At 45.1% G+C, this 27,777-nt stretch overlaps 1 protein-coding gene across 9 annotated transcripts in view; it reads left to right on the plus strand.

Annotated features, from left to right (window-relative positions):
* FOXP1 (forkhead box P1) overlaps positions 1–27,777 on the plus strand; it is a 384,901-nt gene that overhangs the window by 241,378 nt on the left and 115,746 nt on the right. The window contains exon 1 of one of the 9 annotated variants that reach the window (XM_065642243.1): positions 20,076–20,131. The exons of the other annotated variants lie outside the window; for them this stretch is intronic. The gene's annotated coding sequence lies outside the window, so the exon portion shown is untranslated. Of the gene's footprint in view, positions 1–20,075; positions 20,132–27,777 lie in introns of those variants that run through there. 9 annotated transcript variants of the gene reach the window in all.

Raw genomic sequence — 27,777 nt, forward strand, 5'->3', positions numbered from 1 at the left:
TGTACATGAACAGCAGTGAAAAGCACATTAATTTCTGTGTGTTTGCGGTGTGTCTGTCTCTCCGTGAATTTATTTCAGCTTCACGTTGGTGTAACGCTGCTGCTGGTGGTGCTAAGCCAGCATAAGGCAGGAGTAAAACAGATGAATTAGACTCCGGATATTTCAGGGAAAACATGTTATTTGGAGTCTCTTGTATGAAGGTGGCGTTTTATCAGATAAACCATAATTAAGTTATGCAACTAGCTGAGGCTGTTTGCAACTCCTAGAACTGTTCTGCCGAACATCCCAAATTCATGCTGCAGGAGCCAGCTTCATCTTGGGAATTTAAATTGAATCTTAAATGAGAATTAAGAATGTAAGTGACACAAAAAAAAAAAAAAAAAGGCTAAATATGGCAGCTGGCAACATTTAAATTAGAAGGCCACACTTCTATCCAGAAAATGGAATAGGAGCAAAGCAGGCAGGTTTTTCAGGGTCGCGTTCTGTTGTTCAAGGAGTGCTTTTGGGCTAGAAAAAACTGCCAGAACACAGTTTTAAGAAATTCTGAAGATTGGTGCTCACCTTTGAAAGTGTATGTGTGTGCATGTTTTATCATTGCTGATAAAACTAGTTCGTCCATCTCTCTCCAGCCCACGGTGTGGTTTCTCCTTGCATCTCACTCCTGCGGTGCCTGGTGCTTTGTCAGAACAAGGTGAGGTGACGCAGCGAGGAGGAGACGCCTGCTCAGGCCACCTGCACCGGTGGCTTGAGCAATGGCGAGATGTGGTTGCCTGCCCCGTCTCCTTCTCAGAGTGATGCTTTGGAAGCACAAGGTGTTAAAGCCATAATGATCGTTTGCCAGGCAAAGCCTGTGTGATCCTGGAGCTGAGCATCTCACCTCCGTGAAAGGGAATGGCTGCGTACCTGGGCAAGGCAACAGCAGCACCAAAGCGAATCTGTAGGCTCAAGGCTGCAGGACTAGGCAATCCTGGGAGCAGTTTATTACAGTACTTTTAGCTATTTTCACAATGTATTATGAGAATTACGCGTAGCATTTAATCTGGCGCTTTTATTTCGTGCTTCGTTTGCCTAAGGTACAGATCAGCACAACTTTCTGTAGAGCATCTATAGGATTTATTCAGGCACCTCAGAAGGTGCGAGGAGCTGGAGAGATCAGGAGCCCTTTTGTGGTGACGGAAGAGCTGCTCGCTCAGAGGAGCGTGCTCGGGCTCTGCCATGCCGTTGCATAAACCGAAAATGCTTAAGTGGAAGATGCGGCCTGTTCACTTGGAAAGTTTATGGATTCTGCATCTAAGACCGTTCATCTCTGGCTATGGTTTCAATATATGTATCACTCCCAGGTACCGTATTAAATGGATAAGATGGTTGACTGTGGGCTCTCTAAACCATAGTCATGTCTCTGTGGACTTTCTGACATCCCCAATATATATTGGGGAGGGTTGCAAATTGTATGATCGGGTACTTTGTGTCTATTTCCTTTCCTTATCTACACGGTGACAAAAGCTGACTGCTCATTACTGAGTATGAAGTTTACAGTCCTCTCGGTGTAGCTTTCAGAGCTCGATTGGGCTACCATTTATGTTACTGGCATGGTTTGCTGACTGTTTTGGATAAATGATTTAAGGAAAATTTGACAAATGCTGTGAGTGGCCTTTTCCAACATGGACTTGTACCTTGTTTTCCAAGATTTCCTCAGGACAATCTGTAGTTTTTCATCTAGCACCTACTTTTTCATGGAGAGGGTGCTCTTTCTTTTGGAGTTGATGTGACTCAGCAGACATGGAAAAATGTGTTGTGGCTGTGCATCAAAATTGTGTTCCTGCCAGAGCCCGTGCGTGGCAGGCCTCACTTGGACGGAGGGTTTGAGGTTGTCTCCTGAGGGTTACAGTGCTTGACCTTTCTTGTTCTGGTGGATTCCAGCTTTGAACAATTCCTTTCTAGGAGTGAATTGGACATGGGCGAGTTACGGTAGTCGTGTCTCTGTCAGGCTCCACATCTACGGTGCTTTCTGATGAGATGCCCAGAGACCCTGGGCACAGTTTTGCAGGATAATGGCCACGACTGCCATAATATGCTCATAATATCATATTTGTCTACGAGGGAGCTGCTGGAGAGGCGGCCGGGGCCGGGAGCTCCCTGCGTGAGCCGACACTGAGCAGCACAGCGGGTGCTCGCCAGATGAACCGAGGTGCCTGAGAGCCCGAGCTCCCCATGGAACCGTGAGCGGGAGCTGAAGGCTGTAGGGGAAGCTCTGCTCTTTACCAGCAGTAAGAAATAAGAGAGAGAAGAGTCGCGTTCTTGTCATCCAGCAACTGCAATTGTAGGGAGGGGATGAGAAATGTCCTCCTCTGTGCTTTTCCTTGGGGAAATTGGAAGAGAAGTGGAAGGTCAAATGCATACCTATAGGGTGTGATGACCAGAAAGTGGTGTGAGGACGTTGCTTCAGGCTGTGGTGTATCAGACCAGGGAGATTCAGTGTCATGAGACATGTCACGATACAGAGAATTGCGCGATATGCAGCCCTTGATGGCTCTTCACATTCTTTACGTCGCAGTCACGTTCTCTGATTCATGATGTTGGTGGAATGGACTCATTAAACTATGAAATTTGTTGGTGCAGAAATCAGCTTGAGCAAATAGACAGCTGGCTGTAGGCTGTTGCCTTCTTTCTCAAAAATATAGCAAAACTCAAGGGGAGCTTTGAGCAAAGTCCAACCGTTTAATAATCTGTGTGTTAAGTGTTCACGAAAAATACAAAAAATGATATCTGCAGAGCAGTGTGACTTCAGACAGAGTTGTTTTGTGTAGAAAATATATGGCAAGTGTTTATTTTTAAATGTTGAGCACTGCTATTAGGTATTTATGATATTAGAAACACAACAGAAGGCTAAAAGCAACCTGTAGTACACCACAACAACCAAAGGTTGGCTCAAATTAGCCCAGAACCACAACTTAAAGAGGGTGTTTTACTCAGTGTTAAATGCTGGAAACCATCTCGCATTGCTTCTCAGTGATCAAAAGCTTTGTGACTGCTCACCACCACACAGGTAGTGCTGAGGATGCAGAAGCAGTGAATGTAGGAGTTACAGGTGGCCAGGATCCTTTCAAATAAAGTTAAGTCTCCTGGGGATCAAGGACCTTCCTTTTTGTTTCATGTGCCTTTGTCCTCATTCTTCTCTCTTTTCCCTGGTCCTTCAGCTGGGTGGGGTGAGATGCTGCTTTTAGGCAGCATTTGCAGGTTGTTTTTATGAAACACCGATGTGAGAAAACTCCCAAATTTGACACAGGGATGGAAGGTGGGGCAGGTTGGTGGCTCTGAGGGTAATTCTGAACCCCTCCACCATGGGCCGTGTTTTCTTTGGCAGGAGCATTTGACAAGGCTGACATATTTATGTACAGAACCTAGTATTTAGCTTGGAATTTTACACATATGAATGATGAACTAAACAGAACTCATTTATTTTTTTTCTTTCCCTCTGTAGCTTTTATTTTTTTTTTTTTCTGAAATGTGAGGTTACATATTGCAGACAAGTCTCAGCATATCCACCCCATGCTTGACCACCAGAATTAATAACTAGCCACATTCCTTGATGATTCTGTAGGGATTGGAAGCTAGGCAGCCGAGTTTGCTATGCAAGAGAGTTAATAAAAATTTTCATTGCTGGAGGAAAGCTTATATACAGTAGTCTGTTTGTCCTGTATTTCAACCACCTGAGTCAGAGCCAAAAAAGCAATTGTCTACTACATATTTCAAACAGATGCTGAGGGGTAAAAGGAGTGACTAGAATTCACAGCAATAAAATCCTGGCTCTTTAAGTTCCCTTGAAGGAAGTGAACCTATAAAATTTTTGCTGCTGACTTGTTTGTCCAGTTCTTTGAAGTATTTAACATTAATTTAGTCTGCAAATCATTGCCACCTCAATTTTTCATTGAAGTATCGAAGCCTGCTAAACACATAACCTTGGAGTGCACAAAAAAAAAAAAAGTGTGATTCCTTTAGCAGATCTATTCATTTAACAGTTATCCAGTTGAAAACTTCTTACTGACACTGGTGGTAGGATATGCTGTAGGTATTTGCAAAGGAAAAAATTTTGAACAGGTTTATTTTTTTATGACTATTAATTTCACTTGCAGTAGGTAAGTGTATTTAAGTGGTGGTCTTCCACCCGTTTCCTCGCTGCCGCTCTTTTCTGTTAATAACACCCATTGCTGTTCGGTGTCGGAAACCAAGGTGGGGGGCCAAGACGGTTGTGTTTGAGTAACGGACTGTGCACAAACGGTTCGAGGTTGGAGCCGCTCGGGGGTCGATGTGCCCGTCCCGTGCTCAAGGTAAGGGCACGAGGTGTGGGCTGGTCGGCACCCTTGATGCTGCAGAGGCTTTGTAGCCCTTTGGGCTGTGGACAAAATGAAAATCAGAACGACCCGATGATAATCCCGCTGATACCAAACAAAGATGAAGGGAGCGTTTCCCCCGTCTCAGATACTCTGTCTGCCAAGTGGTCTTCAGGGTCAGGCAGGCAGGATGTCCACAAGGGTCATTCTTGTTGCCTTTTTGCAAGAAAAACTCGGATTAGTCAGTAAGTGGTAGATGCCCTGGCAAATGACTGAGGTTAGTTATTGCTATGGGATCCTGATCACACCCCTGCCTTTTCTTTTGATCACATTTTGACTTCTTCCATCACAATTTATGTTTCTCTCTTCTCCTGAACCTTGTGCCGTGGTTGATACAGAGGAGACCCCTTGCCCCACCATGTGGGCTCCAGCAGAGCGGTGTCCTGCCCTGGTCCTGCCCACGGCGGTGGCACGAGCAGAGGACGTCAGCTGTGAGGGGAAGTTTAAAATATGCCATCGTGCTTAAGTTGGAAAAAAACACCAATGCAGAGGGTGTCAATTGAAAACCAGCAGGCTGGGAAAGCTACTGTGCTGTAGTGGGAATGCAGCAGCCTCAAGGCCCTTTAAATGATTAGTGACACACTAGAGATACGTTAAATTAGCTTTTTTAATTGGTTCTTGAATGTTGCGTCTTAAAAGACCATTCTTTGCAAGAAGCCAAGAGAATCCTTATATTGGGGTAAAATATAAACTTGAGATGCAAAACGTGGATGTGGCTCTGGGCCTGAACTTCTCCAAAGTCCGTGGAGTGTTTTGGGCCGGGGTGTTGGTGTGAGACTTGTCTCTCTCCGCACATGATGGTTTGGAGGACGTGTCTGCATGTGAACCTGCAGCACAGCAGCCACGCTCCCACCGGCGGGATGCTGGTGTTTTGGCACACTTCCCTGCTGAACGGGGACAGAGGTGTCTTAATGGTTGGTTGAAGATTAAAAAGAACATTGTTTTGGCTTGTTTTCAGTACCAAAAATTGATTATGAGGATTTACCAATTTTCAAATCCACTGATTATATTGAAGAGAGGACCAGAAAGTGTTTGAGCTTAGTTATGCTAGTAAGCAACCAGAGAGAAGGTTTTTTTTGCATCTAGTTCTACTTTTAAATGTTCAAAACTCCTTGTGTGTTTGTAGTTCATGGATGTTATTTCCAGTGTTGAACTCTTCTCATCTCTGTTACTCAGTTGCCCCATCTATAAAATCCACGTGGTGGGAAAGAGGCTTTTTAATTTCTTTGAAGGACTTCGTGTCGCTAGTAGTTTGCAAGCGAACTTGAGGCACAAGCTTAATGAAGGATCGAGCCTCTGGTGAAACACTTAGTTTAATTCAAACGCTTCTGGTTAAAACTTTTCTCTCCAGCCTGCATGGTCCCATATTTTACGTTCACTCCCAGCATGGACTTCCTTTGCTCAAGGTCCCATAGGTAAGCCACAAAAGCAAAATATACTACAGGGCCTCATAGCAAAACTTAGAGTGCAAAATTCTAACTGTCCAGCTTAATTTTTTCATGGCCGTAGCACAATAGCCAAGATTGTGTTCTGGGAACAGAAGTGGCTGCTGGGATGACCCCGTTAGCCTCTGCACAGGCAGCTTTGTCCCCTCCGTGGGCTGCAGTTTGGGCTGGGACTGAGCTGTGGCCGTTTGCGTGTCTCCTGCGTTGGTCTGAGATCATCGCGGTGACGAGTTCGCGCCGAGAGGTAAGAGCCGCTGTCGCCCGTAGAGCCGCGTTTTGTGTCTGCCTGCTGGGGAGCAGCTGCAGGCGGATGAAACCGATAGGGATAATGGTGATGCTGAATGGGAAAAGAGGATTTTTGAACCTGGAAAGGGCTGTTTATGTATCATAAACCCCTTTTCAATGTCGTAAACTCTTTGAAAGCAGCCCCTCTGCCTCCTCTTTGCTCTGTGCAGCACCAAGCGTCCAAGTTAGCTCTGCGGTAACAGCAGCAGCTCAATATGGTTTTTGTAGCACTTGGGGGGAATAGGGAAAATTTTGAAAAAAATCTCAATTGGCTAACAAATTTCAGCATTTTTTCAATTGTATGCTAACTCCTAAGCAGCAGGCTGGCATCTTCAGAGTGTTGAAAAATGCTGTGAATTGGTAATTATGGATTACAGCAGGAGATCAGTTCAGCTCAGTGTTTCCAAAGCCTCAGAGATCAAAAGGTGCCAGTGAAAAAGGTGAAGTATTGAGTGGCAGTGAATATGCCAGGCTGCCTGAAACTTAGTTTCACTGTCTGGTTTGAGGGAGAAATTGTCATTGCTGAATTTTCTAGAGGTGAAAAAAAAAAATAGAACGTGGATAACATTACTGTTGAGGCATAGGCTATTTCCAGGAAAAGTAACGAAGATGTGAAACAATTGCTGAGGTGCTTTTAGATTTTTATATTTTTGTCCGGTTTATCTTAGTTCACCTGGTAGAGGAGTAATTAAATGAAGAAAAGCAGCATGAAGAAGCAAGCGGGCAGGATGAAGTATGGCTTGTCCTTTCGTAATTTTCCACTAAGCGCAGAGCGATACAACCATATACATTTTTTAAGCTGCGAAAGAGTGTATTTCCCTTTTTTGTACTCTCTTCAGCTGTCATTTCCGGGAAGTAGCACTGTCAGACGATGTAGATGTGTGTCACGCTTCAGCCCTGTGCGGGGGGGTCAGCACACCCCCGGTTCACCGCTGCCGTGCCCCAAGCAAGACGGGACCCCCTGCGTTTGTGGTTGACCTCGTGGGTGCCGTGCAGTAGTTTGGGGTTGGAGTTGTCTCCCAGGTGAGAAGCTCCCAGGCCTTGGAGAGCATCAGCAGGTAAGGATTGTGACTTTGAAGCAGTGGAAATCAAGGGAAGCAAAGGATTTGCAAGCACGCCTGGTGCCCAGGCATCACCTCCAGCTGCTCAGAGGGTCCCAGGAGGAGTGAAGTTAATCAATAGTAGAAGTGGTCTAATATTAAGATGGCAAAAACCTCCTTCGCTTTGCCAAGCTCTTAGTCAAGGAGGAGGGACAGTCTTTGCTGGAGGGCAGCTTGTCTCTCTAGGGTGTATCTAGTAAAAACTGAAGATACTTTTCACCACTTTCAAAATCCTTTCACCAGTTCCCCAGATTATTGGCAAAATAAGGCTTGGTGGCAGATTCCTTACAACTCTCTTCCCCTTCTGCATCAATTATGTGTCTTTGTGAGGCAGAGCTTTGAGTCAGCTCTCCTTCAGTTCTCTCTTCTGGTTGCTCCCAAGGGAGAGTGTCTCTTGGTAATAGGAGCTACATCAGTTCAGAGAAGAATACAGTTTTGTTCCCTTCTCAAATGACATATGACTATCAGGCATCTCATGAGTTCTCTGAGTGGGCACATGAATTGAACCTTTTAGGAGTCTCGGTGATTAATGGTCTGATGGGTAGGAAGCAGACGCTCGTTACAGGTCTCGGGGATCTGCCTGGTGGAATTAAATAGCTGCCATGTTAGCGATGCCCTTTTACCCTTCTGAGCTCTCCTGTGAACATCAACTAGTGCCGCATGAAAAAGGAAACTAAGTTCACCACAGAGTGGGTTAGGGGATTTTTTTACTTTTGTTTTTGTTGCCAGTGTGGTGTTACGTGGGGTTTTTTCACCACGCGAGCGCAAGAGATGTTTTAATTAGCCCTGGTAGGATTGTTCCTTGCAACGTTATGAAGGATTGTGGACACTTTGGCGTGGCTGTGGTCTGTGTGTCTCAACCTGGCTTCTGAGGAGAAGTCTGTAATGCTGCCGGTGTCTGCGGATCCCGGTGCCAGTGTCAAGTGGGGATTTTTTCCTAATATGGACAGTAGCCCACAAGGAACTGGATGAAGTCCATCAAACTAACGTTGCCAGCAGCTAGTAGAAAGTTTGGCTGTACTCTGCTTGGACCAGCCCTGAGTTAGAGACCAGAAGGTAAAAGGCTTTTTTTGCTCCATTACTTGATGTCATGTGGCCAAGGGTAATGTATTAAAAGCACAAACCCAGGGATGCTGACAGGAGGTGATGCCTGTTCACCAGTTCCCCGTGCAAATAGCTGTGCAGTCATGGCTTTTGCAAGATGAAGCATTTTTGCTTTGTTTTCTTTTGTTTTCCCCCAAAGCAAGCTCAGAGCGGGACCAGAGCAGGTGCTGCCATGCTTCTCCAGACCCATTCCCTTTCTGATTTTTTGGGACATATGCCTTCCTTTACCTTCTGGCCTAATACTGATACAGTGCTTCCACTCACAAAACTTCCACTTGTTCTAGTGTCGACAGTGTGAAATTTGTGTATATAAATTTTTATCTGAGTACTCACTGTAACCCATGCTTTAAACTGGCAGTGACAGCTAATTCCTGGTCAGCAGTAAGTGCTAGGTTTGTTTCTAAGGAAAATACCGTGAAGCAAGGGGGAGATTGGCTGGTTTGTGGGGTCTTTGAAAAGTCTTGCTGTTCTATATTAGACATAGACTGTTTTTAAACATCAGCATGTGTTCTTCTGCTTTGATGTTTTCAGGAAGAGGATTCTGCCTCCCGCTTTAACAAAAGTCCCATGTTCCTCTTATGCTGTTTTATGTTGCTAATGATGTTGCTTACTCAAATAAATACGTATGTGCGTGTACATTTAAAATGCAGCATTCCCCTTCAACGCACCACTGAAACATAACAGAACTGATCTTCTCTAGTGATCTCATGTTTTGAAATGAAAATGGGTTCTCCTTATCTTCTCATAGCCCCTTTGATCCCTTGCCTGTGGGTGTATGGTGGCACTAACGACAGAGGACGGGGAAGCCTCAGCTTTGCTTGGCATCATTAGCTCCAGAGCATCAGCAGCGTCCCGGTGAGGAGCGGCCGTGCTCCCCGTACGCTGGGAGAGCGACCGGCTTCCCCGCAGGCACCCCTGCGCCAGGCAAGATGCTCCCCTGGACGGGCCCCGTGCACACGCCGGGCATTGCTGCAGTGATTTTCCCTTTTCCCAGGGACCTTCACGGTGTCTTGGCAGTGGGAACATCCCTGATCTTGTCCTTGCTCCAGGTAGCGCACAGCTCCAAGTACTAAACTTGGAGATTAGACCTGGGTTCACCTGTGCGACTAGTGTGTACCTGGGCTGAGAGTTTGCATGTTTTTGTTTTTCCCGGCTGTTCATTCAGTCCAAGGTGTGTCATTTGTAGCTGGTCACAAGTGGTGAACCGAGTAGCCTGAACCTTTCTGGCAGGGCTCTGCATGCAAGTACTGTCAAAACTGTTCTCAGTGATGAGTCAGTTACTTTTTTTCTCTCTCATATATTTTTTTTAAATGACGAGTATGCAGCTAGTGTACCCATTAGAGTGTGCAGAGGGATGGCATAGAAATGAGGATACACATGTGTATGGATCAGATGCTGAAGAGCAACGTTCTTGTTATAAATATAGCTCGGCTGTGTTCCGTCTTACATTTCAATTTTATAATCTGTTCCAGAAGATTGGGACAAAAATACTGTAGTGTAAGAGAGCATTACTTTCTGGGTTCTTCAAATAATAATTCTTAGTAAAGAAACTAGTAAATAAACCTTTAAAGATGGGCAAGATGACATGTGCCCTAGTTCTAGGAATTGAACTTGGAGTATAGATTTATGAAAGGTAAAATAAAGGACAAGTAGAAGCAGGAGCAGAACTGTATGTTTGTTTTATTTTTTATTTTTTAGTTTATTGCTAAAATGTATGAATTGTCCTTTTTTTGTTTGTTTTATTGGTGTGATTATATATGATCTATCTTTCCATGTATACTTTTTAGACCTAGTGGGCCCACTGTGATTAAATGTTTGCTTTGAATACATGTCCAGCGTGTTAACTTTTCACAGCGGAGAGTTGTTAAATTCATTTTTATACAAGAGAAAGGGGAAAAAAAAAAAGGGAGGGGGGTAGAAAGAGGAGATTGTTAAATGTATGGAAACCCTTCAGTAAGGGGCTGAATTATATAACTGAATTCATTCAACATGCTTGGTGTATCTTGTTCTCCTTTCAGTATTGCCGCTCTGTTCATCACCCCTTTTAGTGCTTTAGGCATATGGCATGCAGTACATCCAGGGAAGTGTCAACAATATGGCATATGTTATACATACTGATCTTGATACACCGTAGAAAATAATGGGCCTAACTTTAAAAGGCACGGTGCTAAGAATAGAGCGGTGCTGCAACATGCAGACAGTGAATCCGCCATGAATGTCATGTTTGAAGACAAAAAGAGCTGTATTTTTCGTGACTTTTGTGGCTTGGTTTGTAATTCTGGCATTACTGCCAATTAAAAATATTGTGGTCAGATGTATACAGGCTGGATCTTCACCCACCTGACGCTGGTACCCTGGACCCTGTGGAGACTTGGGGGTCAGCACAGAGACGGTGGGTGGGCAGGAGAGGTGGGACCTGCCCACCCGCTGGTCCAGTCCCCAGGGCCACCCATGTGAGCCGGGCTGGGGACACGTGCCACCAACACCCATCCACGGGAAGAGGGACGGGGACAGAGGGTGTCCCGGTGCCTTTCCAGGAGTCACTAGAGGGTCGCACAAGCTCACCACTCATCTCTGTCTCCGTGCTGAAAATTAGCCTGTGCGAGCAGGTCACTGCGCTCACGTTAAAACCACAGTGGTGGAAATGAGTCTTTCCAAAGACTCTTGCAAAGACCTGCCCGTTAGGGCCTGACTGCGAGATCAGGGCTCTCATCTGGACTCGGAAGAGTAAAATGAAGATGAAAGTCTCTGTTTCTCATTTCTGGATTCTGGACTTAGCTCCCCGTTTCGCAGTGAACCTTTTGTCCCAGGAACGCTCGTTTTTAAATTAAAAAAAATTAAACAGAGAGGGTCCTTTGAAACAGTCAGCCTGAAAATTGTTCACCTTTAAAATAAATGATTCATAGCTCATATAGGTGTATGTGTATGTCACTGTTGCTGTTTGTTGTGCTGCATTGGCCTGGCTCGAAGCTGTAACATCTGAAGTGCAGAGAAGCAGTGACTGGAGAAAGAACTATCTTCTTTCCAACAAAGACCAAATATTTGTCTGTTATCTCTATGGCCATTTTAGCGATTCTTGATATTCTCAGAACTACGCATATCACCACACAGATAAAATAGAACAACAAAATATTTATTTTTAATCTTTGTTGAATGCTGAACGTTTTGTGCATGTTTATGAGGGTTAAACATTAATAGCAGATGTTGTTAATGAATAGAAGGTTTGAGCCAGCTTCTGAGACCTTTTAGTTAGTACATGAATTTTCTGGTTGATGACAATACTTGTAACATGCCTAATTATGAAGTAGTGTTCTAATCAAGCCTTGAATAACTGAAGAATTTCCCCTCCTCTTTTGCGGTTATTTCAGTGGCACACACAGATCGCTTCAGTGCCTGTGCTTATTCTTAGTGATTTTTTTTCTTTTCTTAGAACATTCATTGAGGTTTTTTCCCCCAAGAAGCACATTTATTTACACTGAACATGGGCGCAGGGACGCGCAGGCACAGGCGGCTCCGCGCGCGTCCCCTCCGTCCCGTCCCCACCAGCCGCTGAACTGGTGCCAGCCTCTGAACTTGTTGTCCCAGTTTGTCACACTCCCAGGTGAAGTACGTGAAAGTGATTATAGGTAATAAATATCTTTTTTTTTTAACTTATTGCAGAGGCAGTTTTTCCCCTGTTAATGAGGGTAATTTGACTTGGTTGAAGGATTGCAGTTCTTAAGAATTAATGCAGCAATCCAATTCAAAGATTTAAAGAGATCTAAGATTTTTCACAGGTCGTGTGCTAGTGAATGTGCTCCTATCACATAGCAGCTAATGGACTTGAACAACAGTCTGTCATTTACTGTTACCTCAGTGTATAGCAGCTTTGCCCTTGATAGCAAGTATACTTTCCCAGCAGTGCAGGTTATTTAGGAGTGTGGTATATTTGTAAGACTTTTAAGAGGCAGTATCCTATTTCTACCAGCCCTAATTACTGGATAAAGCGAGGTTACCTTTCTGACTTTTTAATTATGTGTTTGGATGCTAATCTGCGTGAGCCTGAAGTATTTTATGCTCTAATAGCCGACTCCTCATTTTTTTTGTCTTTATGTATACACATATATGAAATAATTTCTGTATTGCCTTGTCCCTGTATCAATGCACAAAGGTTAATTACATAAATACGGAAGTGTTAGGCACTAGTCTTCATAAGGTCCCATTATTTTTAGGGATGCATTATTACCTTTTAACAGTGTTTTGTAATGACTTATTTGTAAATGCTGCTGGAAATGCTCTAATTTCTTGATCCAATTATGTTCCTGGATATTAAAAATCCTATTTTAAGGTAATTAGAAGGATTCTCCTCTGTTTAAATGTGTGTTCTCTAGACAGTGTCACTCTATACTCTGCACACAAGAACCTTTGTTCCTTAATTAGAAAAAGGACCAGAGCTCATTAATCGTGGGTACAAAGTGATGTCTGCTCAAATGGAGAAGCAATAATACAGTTTAAATAACGATTGATCCTACATTTTAAGTCTTATACTATTTTGTACCGATAGTGATAAATAAGCAATATATAATGCAGGTTCCAAAGCATTGTGTTTGAATTTTTATTGAAAGATCTCTTTTTGCAAGGATGAACCTCTGTCGGGCACAACAAATGAAGGATGGATGGTACATACACAGTGTCTGCCATTTAGAAAAGTCAGCGTTTGTCAACAGTCGCACCACAGTGATAGCTGAGATACTGGAGTTAACTCCACCCCATACTTTAGAAAATGAAATAACTGTAGTAGGTGTGCAGTCAAAAGCAGTTTGCATCTTGGCCTTACAGAGCTGCTATTGTGATGAAAGGAATGTTTTAATTACGGCTCGTGAACAGGATGAGTTATAAATGTTTGAATATTTTGCAGGGTGTTATTTTGGAGGATGGTGACAAGTGTACTTTGTCCTCTGAATTTTACCATCGCCCTGCCAATCCCCTTGGGTGAAGGAGGACACAGCTTGGCAAGTTAAACCCAAGACCCTTTACCAAAAGGCTGGTGTTCATGCGATGGCCACAGAGCAGGGGCTGGTGTGGGATACACACCACACGTCACCCAAAGGCAGAGCGAGCTCCCAGCCAGGGCTGTTCCCAAAAATCAGCTGCCAGGGCGGGATGCCGGGACCGTGTCTGTGTGGGTTTGGAGTTTGGGTCTTTTTGTCGTCTGAAGCTTTCCAAAAGCCGGGGCTGGGGAAGACACCTCGTGGGGATGTGCGTGGAGGGCGATGCCCTCGGGGCTGCCCAGCCCGTGTCTGCAGCTCCTCCGCCATCCCCGCTCCTCTCCGCGCCCCCCTTGGCCTCACAGGCTTGAGAAAGAGAAAGTCAGTCTGATTTTTCCAGCTCTGATGGAAACCCGCTTTAACACGGCGAAGGGTTTCCTACGTGAAGAATAGGAAAGTTGCACGATGGAGTCATTTTGCTTGTTTTTCCTGCTTGTTTTTCCCTTTCACGAATCAAAACGGTGCACGCTGGAACAGCATGTATATTTCAGCCAAGGCGTATTGGCACTGAAAGAACCCCAGAAAATGGGGATTTTCTCGGTGTCCTTCTCTGCTGTATTCCTCTTGGTGGGAAAGAAAAATAGTTTTTAAAAGATAAAAAACCTGTTCTTCAATTGACTATGCAAAAATCTTATTGCGGTATTTATTCCAAACCTGCACACATAATGTTCAGTCAAGGAGAAAACAGCAAAAAACAGTTGTTGATGGACTTAGCAGAGAACTGGATTAAATAAGCATTAGTCTACTGAAGCTGATTACAGGAATATGAAAATGCAGTATCTTAATGGTACATATTTTCATGTGGCAGCTCAGTTGCCTTTCATTTTGCAGCTAATATGTCTATTCTTATGAGTCATTTACTTCTTTAATTACCTTTTGCAGGCAAGGCACCATGGTATATTAATGTGAATGATTTTTACTGCCAGTTTATCATACAATGCCCCAGAAGTTGAAAGGCGTAATTGACTTGGAAGAGCAGCTCATGAAGGAAACAATATTTAGTTGACAGTTTTCCTTGTACTCTCTGTTGACGTTTATGAGTTTACACTATGCTAAAGGAGTAATAAACACAATTTTCTTTCAATAACAGGAAAGAGTCGCTTTTAAAATACATTTGTGGAAAACAGATTCATTCATTTCTTGAATAATATAAAATAATGTGTTTCCAGTGATGAGATGTATATAAGATTGTCAATTGAATTAAACCTCGGAAGGTGCATTTACAACCTGCCTTAGAGCGTTAAGAGATATCAGGGTGCACATGAATCGAATCAATTTAATGAATATTTAAATTATACACAGATTTGGATAAATCATATTCAGATCTGTGTGCTAGATTATCTGGCGGCCTTCTCTTGCCATCGAGTGTGAAAGTTTGAAGTGGGAGTTTGAGGGACGGGGGCTCTGTTTCTGGAGATGGAAAAACACTCGTCAGAAAGCTCTTGATAAACCCTGATTGGGGGATCATGGTTGAAACTTTCTATAGCCTCCCTGAAGCCACAGGCTTTAGGAAGGTTTAAAATCAGCTTTTCAATCCATCAAAGTCCATTTTCTTCTGGAATGCTACTTTTATTGAAATGACCTTGTCAAATTGCAAATTCTTTTTTTTTTTTTTTTTTTTCCCCCCCCCCAAGCATCCCCAGGACTGTGCCCAGGTATGATTAATCATCCCACCCCGCTTTAATTAATTTAAAGGCGCACACGGCCGGGGTGGGAGCAAGAAGCCGGCTGGCGTGGCCAGCACTTCGCCACTCGGCTTGCAGGGAGTTAAACTTTTCGCAGTTTTCCCCGATTGTTTGCAGTTCAACTCTCCGCAACATAATGAAAGTTTTCTAGCCATCTGTTGTTAAGCTGGCGGTGAGCAAGGCCAGTATATCCAAACAAAGTGCTGGCCTGCTGTAAACTGAACCTGTCAGTTCAGCATAGCTGGGCTGACCCCCGGGCGCGGGGCAGCACCGTGCCAGGCACTGGCTGCCGGCTCCGCTTCCCGGGGAGCTACTTCGGGGGACCCTGTTTACTTTTTCCACTTAGCGTTCCTCCCACAGGCTTGAACTCGTTTATACTAAATCTTTAAATTGACACTGTGCTCTTTTTTTTTTTTTTCCTGTTCTGAACTTTTTTTCTTTTTTTCTCTTCTGGGGGATACTGAAAAAAAAATTATTAAAACCCCACGGCTGCTGGAATTTGAGATTTTTGGAGGTGATGTGGAGAGGACACGGGGCAACAACTCGGTGCATGTGTGTGTGCGCCTGCGAAATTGTCTCCCAACAGAAAGAGGCATGTTCCCAAGCATCCCAGCTTGCTTTCTAGCTCCTATTGTTCCCTTTGTTCTGTATTATTTAAGATCAGTTACTCATTTGCTTCTGAGGATTGGGAATAACAGGCAAGGTAGAGCACAGCAACCAGCCTCTATTGTCTTCCTGCGATCCGCGGTTGCATCCAGAAGTGGCTGGAGCAGCTTTCCTCCCGCTCCTGTTTGCTTCTGCCTGGGGGGCTGTGGTAGTTTCAGTATAAGGTACCAGAGAATTTCAAACTTTCTGAGCGGAATTGCAAAGATCAGACTGGAAATGCCCTTTATGTGCAGGGCTGTGGGGCTTGGGGTTGTTTCCATTCTCGTTGGTACTAAATAAGCGCTGGTTTGGCCTCCCCTCTTCTGCCTCTGTGCATTTGTGCTTTTTCCAGTCTTGTTCCTAAGATTGCCTTCTCTTTTTTCTTCCTGCATAAATGTTGCTTTATTTATTCCTATTTGTCTGGGAGGTAATATGTCATTCCCCTGCTAATATTCACCCAAGCAAGCAATTTTAACTGTTTTTTAAGATTGGCAACAGAACTCAAAGCGCCTGTGCCAGGAAAGTGAGTATTAGGTATTACCTGTTTCCAGTGTTTGTTTTTTGGACTAGACTTACGGTAAATACCTTTATGCTACTGCTACTGCCAAAATCACTCTTTTTGCTTCGTTTTCTACTCTTGTGCTATACCTGCTCGCCAGTCTTTGGCTGGTTTCAAGCGTGTTTTACTTCCCTCGTGATTCTTGGAAAGCAAACCTGGTTCTCGGTGACCCCAAATGCTGCAGTTCTCCGTCAGGAGGAGTTTTGCCTGAGGAATTGCTGCTGAATTTGTGCCGTGTGTGAAACCAAGCTGCACCTTTGAAAAAGTGTATTGCAGCCAGTCTGTATCTTCACAGTGTGTAGCAAATGTACTGGAAGCTCTGGAAAAGCAGTAAAAGTCATTAGAAGTTGTACTTTGCCTTTCCAGAAGACCCCACCAAGGGCTCGTGCTGGTCCTTGCCAGGAGGGTGCGTGCCCGGGTTGGGGATGCAGGGATGCTGTGTTTCAGGTTACATCCCTTGCCATGTGTTTTCTGGGCAAAAGGAGTATGACACTGGTGAAAACCACTCAATTTTAGATTAAAATGACTGCACTTTACTAGGAAACTCCATCCAGCTCTAATCTGTTTGTAAGGTGACTGACACATAAAGTGCTTTTTGTTTTAAGGTGGAGGGAAATGCGTTTGGGATAGAGTTTCTGGTATAAATGTCAGGTGCAACGCAGTGCGTGCTCACTCAAAAAGTCAAACAGATAACCTTGGCATTTAGGGACACTGCCTTGTATAAAATGAAATTGTATTTTGTTTTTAAAAAGGAGGGCTACATTAAGAGGTCACCTATTAGCTGTGTTTTTGCTAGCTGTCTGAAACTCAGCTCTACTGTCTATTAAACTCAAACCACTGTGTAAACATTCCTGTGTTGTTCCTGGTCTCTACAATGGCCAAGGGGATCGGGTTTCACCTGCCTGCACATCTTCAAGCAATTAGAGCAATTAGCTTGAAGCCATTTCACATTCAAGGTCTACTGTGACATTCAAGTCCAGAAGAAGTCTAGAGGAAAAGAAAAAAGGCTGTAGAAGGGCCACTGTGCAGCAAACGCACATAAAATAACCTGCGAGAGGGTTTTTGGACTTACAGTGACTTCCAAATGTGGCCGGGAGGCTTTGCAGCGGGCATGCAAAGTTGCTGCTGCAGAAGGGAAAAGATAAAGCACCTAATGATCCTTTAAATTATACCCAAGTTTTGCCTGTTTTGCACTGGGAAGGGCGGGGTGGGAGGTAGAAATAGCAGCATGATTTGGAATGATATTTGTGTGAAATAATACGGTGTTGATCTTATTTACTGACATTTCTCCTGGCATGGAGATCGTATTTTTCTTCTCATTTAGGTGGGGATTTATATTTGGTGTTTACATTGTAAAACTGCACTCATTCTGGCTAATGTATCCGTTACAATGACATTCAGTGTTGAGTTTAGTGATTCCAGCAGTAAGTCTTGAAAGCTGCTATTTTTTAAAAGGTTGGAGCAGATTAGTGGTGACCTTAAAAGATTAAGCTAGTACAGTTTAAAGATAAATAATCAGCCTTTAGCACATTAGATAGCTACATAAGCATGACAGAAGGTGACTTTCTTACAACAGTTTCAGAATCCAGGAAGCATTTTTATATTTGTAACTTGACTAAGGCAGGGAATGGTGTGTTGCAGAAAGCGAGACATAAACTGATTGCACCACTTCAAATTGGTTAATACAGTTTTAAATCCACAGTTTTCCTGTTGGTTTTATTATGCAGAAGAGGCTAATTTTAAAAGCTATGCCTGCTGCAAAAGAAGATCTTTCTTTGCTGTCCCGGAGGGTGTTCTTAATCAGAAATAACCGCAGGCTAAATTATAATGTGGAATCCTGCTGCCCTTTAACCTAACACTGCTGCTCGTTCAGTGTTTGTTAACAAACATCTCTAAGTACAAAATTGTTTGAGAATTACTTTTTCATTATATTTGCTGACTTCAATTAGAATAAGAAGCTTATTTGGGGAAGAAAAATTAAAAATGTATGGGTTTCTAGCAGAAGTTTCAGCAATTGTTTCCCGGCAAGTGCCATCTTCTGTATGTATCTGTGGACTCCGTGGCACACGTAATTCAATTTAAATAAAATTACCTTCCGAACGAATATTTCTGCACCAGAGAAAGAGGCAGAGCTCCAGAGCATCCCACGACTCAGCCCTTTGAAAGATGCAGGGGCTGGCCCGACGGCAGGGGCTGAGCCCAGGGCCCCTCTTGGCCTTGCGGGGGGATGCGGTTCCCGTGCCCCAACCAAGAGGCACCAATTCCCCATCCCTGGGCTGCTTGGGAAGGCTGGGCCAGGCACAAGCGGCACAGTGTCCTGTTTTTATTTCGCTTTGGATAACATGTAATTGAAATGTACGCTCGGCAAATTAATTGGTGAGTTGAAGGTAAGGACTGCTGAGTTAGTAGAGACGGCACAAGCCCTCCTCTTTTTTCCCCCTTAAGTTTACATGCTGGAGCGGAAACGCTGTGTTGCTCAGAGAGGAGGTGATGCCTCTGTAGAGCAGACCTTTCCTTTTATTTTTTTTATTTTTTTTTTCCCCCTAGCTTAGTCTTCTGTTTCTATGATGTGCCTTTTGAACTGTTTTTGTGGCTGATCAGTTCCACCTAATATGTCTCTTGATTTCTGCTATTGTAATACTCAGACGACATGCTGTTCTCTTCATTTTTATAAGCTTTAGATGCTCCTGCCTGTCATACTCTGGCGGTTTATCTTCAGCGTCTGGATTTGCTTTCAGACTTGCATGTCTATCAAGCTGCTGTTGCTTTGAATGTGAGATCAAAAGAAGATGAATTCCAGTAAAAAATTTCCTTGTATGAAGAAAAGATTGGGGGCCTATGTAAACATCCCACTGACAGCTCCCAATGAGTTATTTTAGCAGAGCATTAGCACCCAGAATGACAGACAGTCCAAGACTACATGCTAAATAACAAATCAGTCCCTTCAGCGGCAGCAGCACGTTGCCACAACAGCAATACATTTTCTAAAGGAATCCTGTTCCTCTTTTTTATTGAATATGGCTGTTCGACTGCTCATCTCTTCGCAAGCTGCCTTCGAGTGCCAGCCCCAGTTTACTTTTTCTTGACAATATCTGTGTCATGTCACCACTATGACAGAAGACAGGGCTTCGATAATTGGGTGGGGAGACAGTTAGTTAGTCATCTTGAGTTAAATAGGTAGTTGGTTTTAGGGAGGGGAAGGAGACGGCGAAGAAGGGAGAGCATCTGTCTGAATGCTAAAGGCAAGCTGTCCGAGATGCTGGGTGCGAGTCCTGCGCCCAAGACAAGTTGCATTTTTTGGGTGGTTGTTTATATCTCGATTCACGCAGTTAGAGAAAATACCTCTGAAGCCCGGCCAGCCTCACAAGCCAGCTTTAAGAGCAAGCTACAGCACTGCAGAGGGGAGGAAAGTCAAGCTTGGCTGAACTTATGTGCAAATATGATTTTGCCTAGATGCAGAAGCGAGGTGTGCTTTTTGCCGCCGTTTGGTCTAGTTGGGGACAAAATTAGTTCTGCATGTTTCTAATTACAGACGGGGAACTTAATAACGCAGAATTGCTAGGTTTGTTTGCGCCTGGTGTAGTGCTAAACCCAACTTTTGAGATTACCTGCGAGCTCTGGCCGATCTCGCCGCTTCGCCGGGGAAGAATTAGGGAAGGAATGCTTTGCGGTTTCTTTGTCATTTAGGAAAAGCAGAGGTTGCTACTGTGGAGGCAGAGCCCGGGTGGCTGCCGGCGAAGGGCAGCGCTCCAGCGGCTCCTCCAGCCCCGCTCTGGCTGCTCTGCACTTCCTGTTTATTCAAACATCTTTTCACCATTCTTCAGCCCCCGCTTCACAGAAACAGCCAGAAACGCATCTCCAGCGCGAAGACGGAAGTCTAAAGGCAGACAGTAAGAGCTTACTCTGTTAAACTCTTCATTTTCTCTGCGAGCGCTGAGAGAGAAGGAGCGCGCAGGCAGGGCTGAACTTTTAACTTGCTGCCTTGCGCGGGCAGCTTGGCAGCGCAGGAGGGGGGAATCGCTTGGGTTTAAAGAAAAGAAGCCGGTTCAGGTCGTTTACTGCGGTGCTGACAACCAGGGTGGGTTTCCTGGCCCAGCTTTGGAGGACCATGGCGAGGACTAGGTCCTGTGTCGGGGCGCCCGTCGCCTTGCAGCGTCCCCGTGGAGCGGGAGCAGCTGTGTGTCACTGTCCCTGCTGCTCGCCGGGTGCTGCGGCTTCTGCTCACACTTGCACAATTAGCAGAAAAGAAAAAAAAACAACAACCAAAAAAACACAATACAGCAACCCCCCCCCCCCCCAAAAAAAGGAAATGTGGCTCCTGTTCTGGGCAGCAGAAGAGAGAGGTGCAAGCCCGCCGAGTTGCTTTTTGTTTTCTGCAAATTGTTTGCATCGTAGCTCTGGCACCGCTTGCAAACCAGCCTCGCTAATATTTGTACCAATTTCATGCTAATAAAAATCAGGCTGCTGAGACAAGCATGGCTATTATCTCATTCATATTACTATTGTTTAGACCTGTGGTACTACAAAAGGAAAGAGAAAGCGTGCTCACGCCGGGTAATGGTTGTTAACTTCTCACGTGAGGGATTTTCTCTGCAGTTTTTCAGTATTAATGATTGCTGTATGAATGGTCTTCAGGGGTTGTTGGAAGATAGTGTAGATCCTCTGGGTAATCTGTGTTGCAACATGTATGCTGGATTTTTCCCTCTCTGTTCAAGTGACTTAAAAAACTACTTGGTATTTCTTGGTTGTTTCTTCCCCCTTACAAGTCCACTGAAATATAATAGCAGGTAACTTGTTTTTGGTAAGCATTTGTCATGCTCATATAGTGTGAAACGTAAGAGCAAATGGAAAATATGCCGCCTGCCCTGTGGTGAAAGCGAATCCTCCTCAAGGCTTTTCCTGCCTCTCTGAGATCCAAATACACTTTAAAATTTTAAACTGTAAACCCCCATCTTCCTAGAAAAGAGAGTGAGCGAGAGAGAAATCAAGCTGCGTGTTCAGCCAAACCACAAGTACAACAAACATATTTTTAAAATATATTGCTAGTCTGGCTTTTTAATGTTCAGAAGTTGTTCTACTTTGCAGAAAAAAAATGGTGTTTGCAACTGCCTTAAGGACAATTTGTTTAACAGTAGGAGTAATTGCATGGGGAAAATGGAAAGAGTGACTGAAGTTATTTACTCAGATGTTAGTGTAGGTGTGGGGCAGAAAACTCGCTGTGGGAACAGTGGGCTGCTTTTCTTGGTATCTTAGTCTATTTGATGACCATCAAATTTCCCAGCTCACTGGTTTTGTTTTTTCTGGATGGCATGTTTGATTATTTATCAGAAGGGAAAGGGAGTAGCTGAAGCAAATAAACATGTGACCGAGCTGTGTTTTGTTTTCCACTCAGAAGGCCGTGCCCTTTAACAGATATACAGAAAATAATAAACGTATTGTTTTATGATAAAAGGAAATTATGTGTGTCATTTTCTTTAGCAAGGCCATTAACCCCTTGTGTTCGGCGGTCTCCGCCTTCTGGCAGCTTATTGGGTTTGCAGCTGGGAATTAAAGGCACTTAAACCCCCCTCTTGTGTGGAGCGTTTCCATGGATTACTGCTTCACCCCTTTGGATTTGCTGGATTTATTACGTAGTCATTTCTGCCTCAGCACATCCCTGGTCGTCTCCCTGGTCCTACTCGAGGTACGATTGACTAAATGAGCAGCACTTTGAATTTGTAGAAGAAAACCCTGAAGAGTGCTGCTGGGATCTTTTTTTGTGCGGCTGATATTGGTGTCTGTGCAGCACAAGGGGTTGCAGCTGTATTTGGTCTGTTACAGATGGTGTCAGTTTATGTGATTCTTCTTTAAATGCCAGGTGTCTAGCATGTAGCGTGTAGTATTTCCTTTGTAAAACCAGCTTAGGACAATGCTCATTATCTTCCCTGGAAAAAAAAAAAAAAAAAAAAAAAAAAGAAAAAAGAAAAAAACAACTATAAACTAAATCACTGTCAGGAAGTAAAATACAGGTTTGCCTCATCTCTGGGAAGCATGTTGCATGCTTTAGCTGCTTTTATGGGATTAAAAGAAACAAGTTAAGACTGTCATGCACATGAAAGGAAACCGAGATGTGGTTTGTTTCACATTGTGCAGGTGGGTATAAATTTAATAGACTGACTTGCTTTCAAAATCTCTCTTTGTCTCCCGGAATCGCATGTCAGTTCCAGCGCGCTGATGAGCTCCGCGGTCCGTAATAGCGCCTGACTGCTGCTGCCCCGCAGGTGCCGGATCGGCAGGAGGGTCGTCCTCCTCAGGGATGTTGGTTCCCTCTATGGAACAGCTCCAGATTAAAAAAAAAAAAAAAAAAAGAAAAAAAAAAAAAGGAAAATTTGCCTGGTATCTTGAAGTTGTGTTCAAGTGTGTGCATCGCTACCGGGAGGAGGAGGTGGATGCTTCACCCACTGGCTCCAGCGCGGGGTCAGCGCTCGGTGGGAGCCCAAATGGGTGGCGGGGACTGAAGCTGCAGGTTTAGTTTTGAGGGAGGTAAAAATGGCAGTTGAAATACCAGGGAGAGGAAGGGCCGGTGAAATAAGGACCTGAAACTTCAATGTGGTGCACAGAAGAGGAAATGAGCGGCTTGAGGCCAGGTGACGTGGGCAGGGGCTGACGTGGGCTGTCCCTGCGCCCGGAGGGTGCCGGGGGTGTGCTGGTGTCAGCAGTGCGGGGTGGTGCTGCCCAAGGAAGCAGAGGGGCAGGAGCAGTTGCATCCAATTGGACATGGTCTCTCCAGCCCTGGCTGCCATCCTTGGGCCTGTGAAGGACAGTTAAAGGACCTGTCCGTTGGGGAAAGTTTCCTCCTCCTCGCCTTGGGCAATTAAAGGTTGGCTTGTGCCCTGAAGCATAAACATTCGTACCCTAGTTTGTATTTTTATCTTTCCAAAGGTAGCTGTAAACGCTCTCATTACTATCTGTGCAAGTGTCTAATCCTTTCTTTGTATCCTCCCTGTGCTCTTGGCACTGGTGATATCTTGTGACAGTAAGTTCCACTGAGTAATTATGAGTTGTGTATTAAGAAAGAAAAAAAATCCTTTTATCTGCTTTAATTTTTTTTCTTTGGTGGTTACTGCTTCCTGACTTCATTCAATGTCCCCTTTCTCTTGCGTTATGAGAAATGGCAAATAGCTCCAGATGTACCTTCTCAGGCCGAGTCACAATTTGTGTACTTTTATCATATCCCCTCTTACTCATCTCTTGCTAACCTAAACACTTCCACCCTTATCAATTTTGCCTTGTATCTGCTGAGGCCTCTAGTCATTTTTGTCGCCTCTATCTGAACCTCGCCTATTTTTGCTTTACCAGAATCTTATAAAATTAAGGTTTTTAGAAACTACTCTAAACTAGGTTGTGCCATGGGCTCGAAATAGAGAGATGTGATTTGCAGCACTATTTTCCCGTGGTTTGGGCTGTCCCAGCATATTGTTTCCTCCATTCACCCAGCAGCAGCGAGCGTCCGATGGTGCGCGATGAGATGTCCACGCTCAGAGGCTTTATTTCATGGGCCTCTGAGGGCAAGTTTGTCATACAGTGTTTTGGAAAACAAGCTTAAAATATGTTCCCTGTTTTGTTGACCACACAGGGAAGCGCGCAACCAGCTGTATGCAACATACTATTTATGTTGTAGCAACAAAAAGGCACTCTTCCTTCTCCCCCCCACCTTTACCCCTCTGCTAAAAAATATGAGAACTTCCCGTGCTTTTGACATCCAAGAAAAATGCGGCACAGCAATGAATAGTCCTCCAAATATTCAAAGGTCTGGTTCACTTTTGGATAAACACAGTAGTTCAGAATCTGATCTCGAGCCTACAGAAACGAGCTGGAAATCCCATAAGATTTTTTTCATCACTCAGACATAGTTCAATTCTGGTTCAGTTTGCACGGGGAGCCAAGATTTGTATCCTTTCTCATTTTACCAGGATGTGTTGGCCCATCCCTCCTTTCTTGCTGGTACAGACCGCTACATGCTGTGAATCTTGACATGCCAAAATAAAGAGAGCCATTTTTAATGTTTGGGAACTTTTTGCCAGATGCTTTTTAAATGGCTTTGATGAGTTTTGACTGTGACTCTCTAAAAGAGGAGACAGAAGGTGTTTTTACAGTGTAACCGCCTGAGGGTTTCGTTTGTGCCTCAAGAACGGGATTTTTGTAGCTGTTGTCACTGTTGGGGCTGGTTCGGGGTTCGCAGGTTTTTGGGGTTTGCTGAGTTTGACCTCTTGCTGCCTGCCCCCTTCCATCCCGCTTGCGTCTCTGGGTATTCAAAGAAAATACCTCGACCGCCTTTCCTTTCCCCCCATGTTGGTGGAATTCATGAATATTTCACAGAATTAAAATCCGGTGTTTTGTAGGCAATTCGCTGTTGTCCCCCTGTGTGGGGCTGGGTCCCCGCTGCTGCAGAGCTGGGGTGGCAGCAGGGACCTCGCCGGCCTTGGGACGGGCTGTGGGATGGCAGGGCAGGAGCATCGAGTCTGCTGGTCCCGGTGCCAACGGCAGCAACCTCAGCACCCAGGAGGAGCGAGTGTAGCAGCACTGGGACACCTGCAGCTCCACCCCGTGGGTTTGGGAGAAAGGGTTTCTGTTTCCAGCGCCTTTTTCTGGAGGGGATCTCCTCAAATGATAGCCAGGATCTATTCCAGAGGAAAGAAACTCAGCCTGCTGGAAGAAAAAGAACGATTCATCTTCTTTGCTTATGACTGAATTATTCTAGGAGATGCTTCAGCGTAAGGCACGTTGCCAGCTCCCTTGCTCCGAGCCTGCCCCCCCCACCAGGGACAGGATGTGAGCCGGGGTTTGTACATGTGGACCTCCAGTTCCCTTCTCTTTTTCCAGCATGGGAATCACCTATTAGTCACTTGGCTAGATCAGTCTGCTGCATTTTAGCAAAGCCTTCAGGGCCAGCTGATCATTTTATTTGAGTAAAGGATCGTTGTTGAAGCTCTCCTCCTTGAGCTGGCTGGTAGCCCCTTAGATGGAGCCAGCCTTGCAGAGGAGCTGCAGCTGAGCAGCGTCTCCCCTGGCTCACAGCATCCCTCTGCTGCACCTCTGAAGTGGCGCTGGGTACGGGGTAGATGGAGGAGGGCTATTTAATGAAACGAGGAAAGAGAGAATGAGGCGGGGGTGACTTGAATCTAGGGCTGACAAGGTGGACAGCAGGGCTGCTTCCCCAGGTTACGTTGGGTCCTGGCCGTGGCCCATAGCTGAGCCCCGTGTCGTGCCTGTAATTATCCCCAGGCTTCCCCGCTGCGGTGCTGGGAGCAGCGTTGGGGCTCTTGGCCTTGGCTGGTTTTGACGTGTGGTGGAGAGGGTCAGGATGGTGGGAACAGGGAGGGAGCATGGAGCAGCTTGTTTCCCAGTTCTGGAGGAAGATGAAAGAGCTGGGTACAAATGTCAGAGGGAATAAGTGCTGCAAGAACATCTGCTTCTCTTTCTTGCATCTTCTACATTTTATTCCTCCTCTTCATTTTGGTTCCTTTCCTATTCTCTCTAGTTGGTTCTTCTCACCTCCCCCTGTTCTGTTCCTCCCAGAGGAACAGCACTACCCACTGCTGTCGCTTTGCACTTTTTTTTTTTTCCTTTTTGCATACTGCTCCGCTCCTTGCTGTTTTCCACACGTTGTGCGGCTCCTCAGCCTGTCGGAGAACTGCAGCAGGGCTCCCCTCCAACGTGTCTGCCTCCTACCACCGCTCCTCTACATCTGCTGCTCCAGGAGAAGAGGGTGTCGCAGGAGAGAAGAGATAGAGGAGGCAGGAGTGGGAGAGACACGAAGCAGCTCTGAAGCTCGGGTGCATCCGGGCTTCCGAGCTTGTGAGCTGCATCTTGCCGCTCTGCTGGGAGCAGCTGTGGAGTGGAGCGGGGTGTGAGGACAGATGGGAGCTGAGAACGAAGAGACATTGCTGGCTGAGTCTAAATCCCACCTCGGCCCACCCGGGAGAAACAAAGGTACTTGCCTTGCGAGACTAAATGGAAGCAAGAAACCGTTCAGAGAGGTGGGCCATGCCTCTGCTGGGAGAGGCCTCTTTAGCTGCCAACCAGGCAGTCCCTCAGTGCTTAAAGCCACTACAAAACTTGGGGAAAAAGAGCTGGTGGGAGAACTGCATGCCTGATGCTCCAAAGCCTTGCTTTGCCTAAAGCACAGCAGGGAAATCTTAGCAGCAATCGTAGCTGTGCAAGGATCCGGCTACCTGTTATTGCTCAGAGGTCAACACAGAAGTTCTCACTTCTGGAGCCTGGGAACTGGGGTAGCATTATGTTTTCTCCAAGGGTAGATTTTGCTTTTAAAATATCTTCTGTCTCATCTCTCTCTGCTCGTTGTATTTTGTTTTGCTTTTTAATGACCATAACTGAAATAACGGACAGATGATGATGTTGGCTGGGGAGTGACTTTCCAGATTTACTGCTTGGACACTTCAGATGGCTGTGGGACCATCTCTAATTTCTGGGAACGGTTCCTTGCTCCTTTCTCAAGTTGCTTTCCTGATGGGCAGCTTTGTCCACCTGGAAGGGCCCAAAATCCTTAGGAATCTGTAAAAACACGTGGGATTTAGTTTTGCGCCCGTCTTGCAACTTCTGCATGCGTGCTTCTCTGTTTCAGAGGCAGATGATTACTGCCCAACTGCCCTGGGAGTTGGAGCCAGACAAGATGCCGGTTTCTTTTGCATCCTTGTGTTTGTTGCCCGTCTCCACACGCTCCAACATAGGTACCTTTCCATATATCCCGCCGTTCCCTGGATCAGTCTTTCCATGCCTGATAAACCTCAGATGTGGAAACAAGCTGCTTCTGGCTTTAAGAGCCAGGCCCATTATAGCTGTAGGTCTTCATATTTCATTAATAACTGATTGATATTAATATTGGTTGGAGCAGATGGGCAGGGAGGAGCTTGAGCTCTTTTTCTTCAATAGAAATAGGCTGATGGAAAAACAGTGGGAGAATCACTGCCTTGTACTGGCTGCAGCGGTGGAACAAGTTAGCAAGAGGCTCCGTAGGACTGGATCCTGTTACTGTTTTCCTTATATACTAATACTGTAAGCAAGTATATGGTATTCAAGCAGCATTTCTATTTTTAAAGTTCTACCCTTCTTTTCCAAGTGTATTTGCCTTCTCCAGCCCCATTCCCATATCGGGAGTTTCTAGCCACGTGAAGTCAGAGGCAGGGCTACGTTTTTACCCTTGGAGCAGAACTTGCCCAAAGAGGATGGTAAAACCGAAAGATTGATCCTCTTGCGTGAAAATGCCGAATTACAACAGTAACTCGGGTGATAACAGCGCCGGATGTTCTGGGCAAACAACAGCTGGGCAAACAAGTCACGTTCTGTCTATTTTGCAATAAAATTGTCTTGGTCATCTCCAATGTGTACTTCCCCCCACCCTCCAGTGCTTAACTAGCTGGGAAACATTTAATGGTTGCCACTTCCCTAAGTAGAGGGAGAGGGATTTTCGGTGGGGCTTCCCACTTACTCTGTGGCATCTTTGAATGAAACAAGCTTGATTCATCTCTCAGTGAAT

Source organism: Caloenas nicobarica, chromosome 11, assembly GCF_036013445.1.
Source record: "Caloenas nicobarica isolate bCalNic1 chromosome 11, bCalNic1.hap1, whole genome shotgun sequence".
Taxonomy (NCBI): Eukaryota; Metazoa; Chordata; class Aves; order Columbiformes; family Columbidae; genus Caloenas; species Caloenas nicobarica.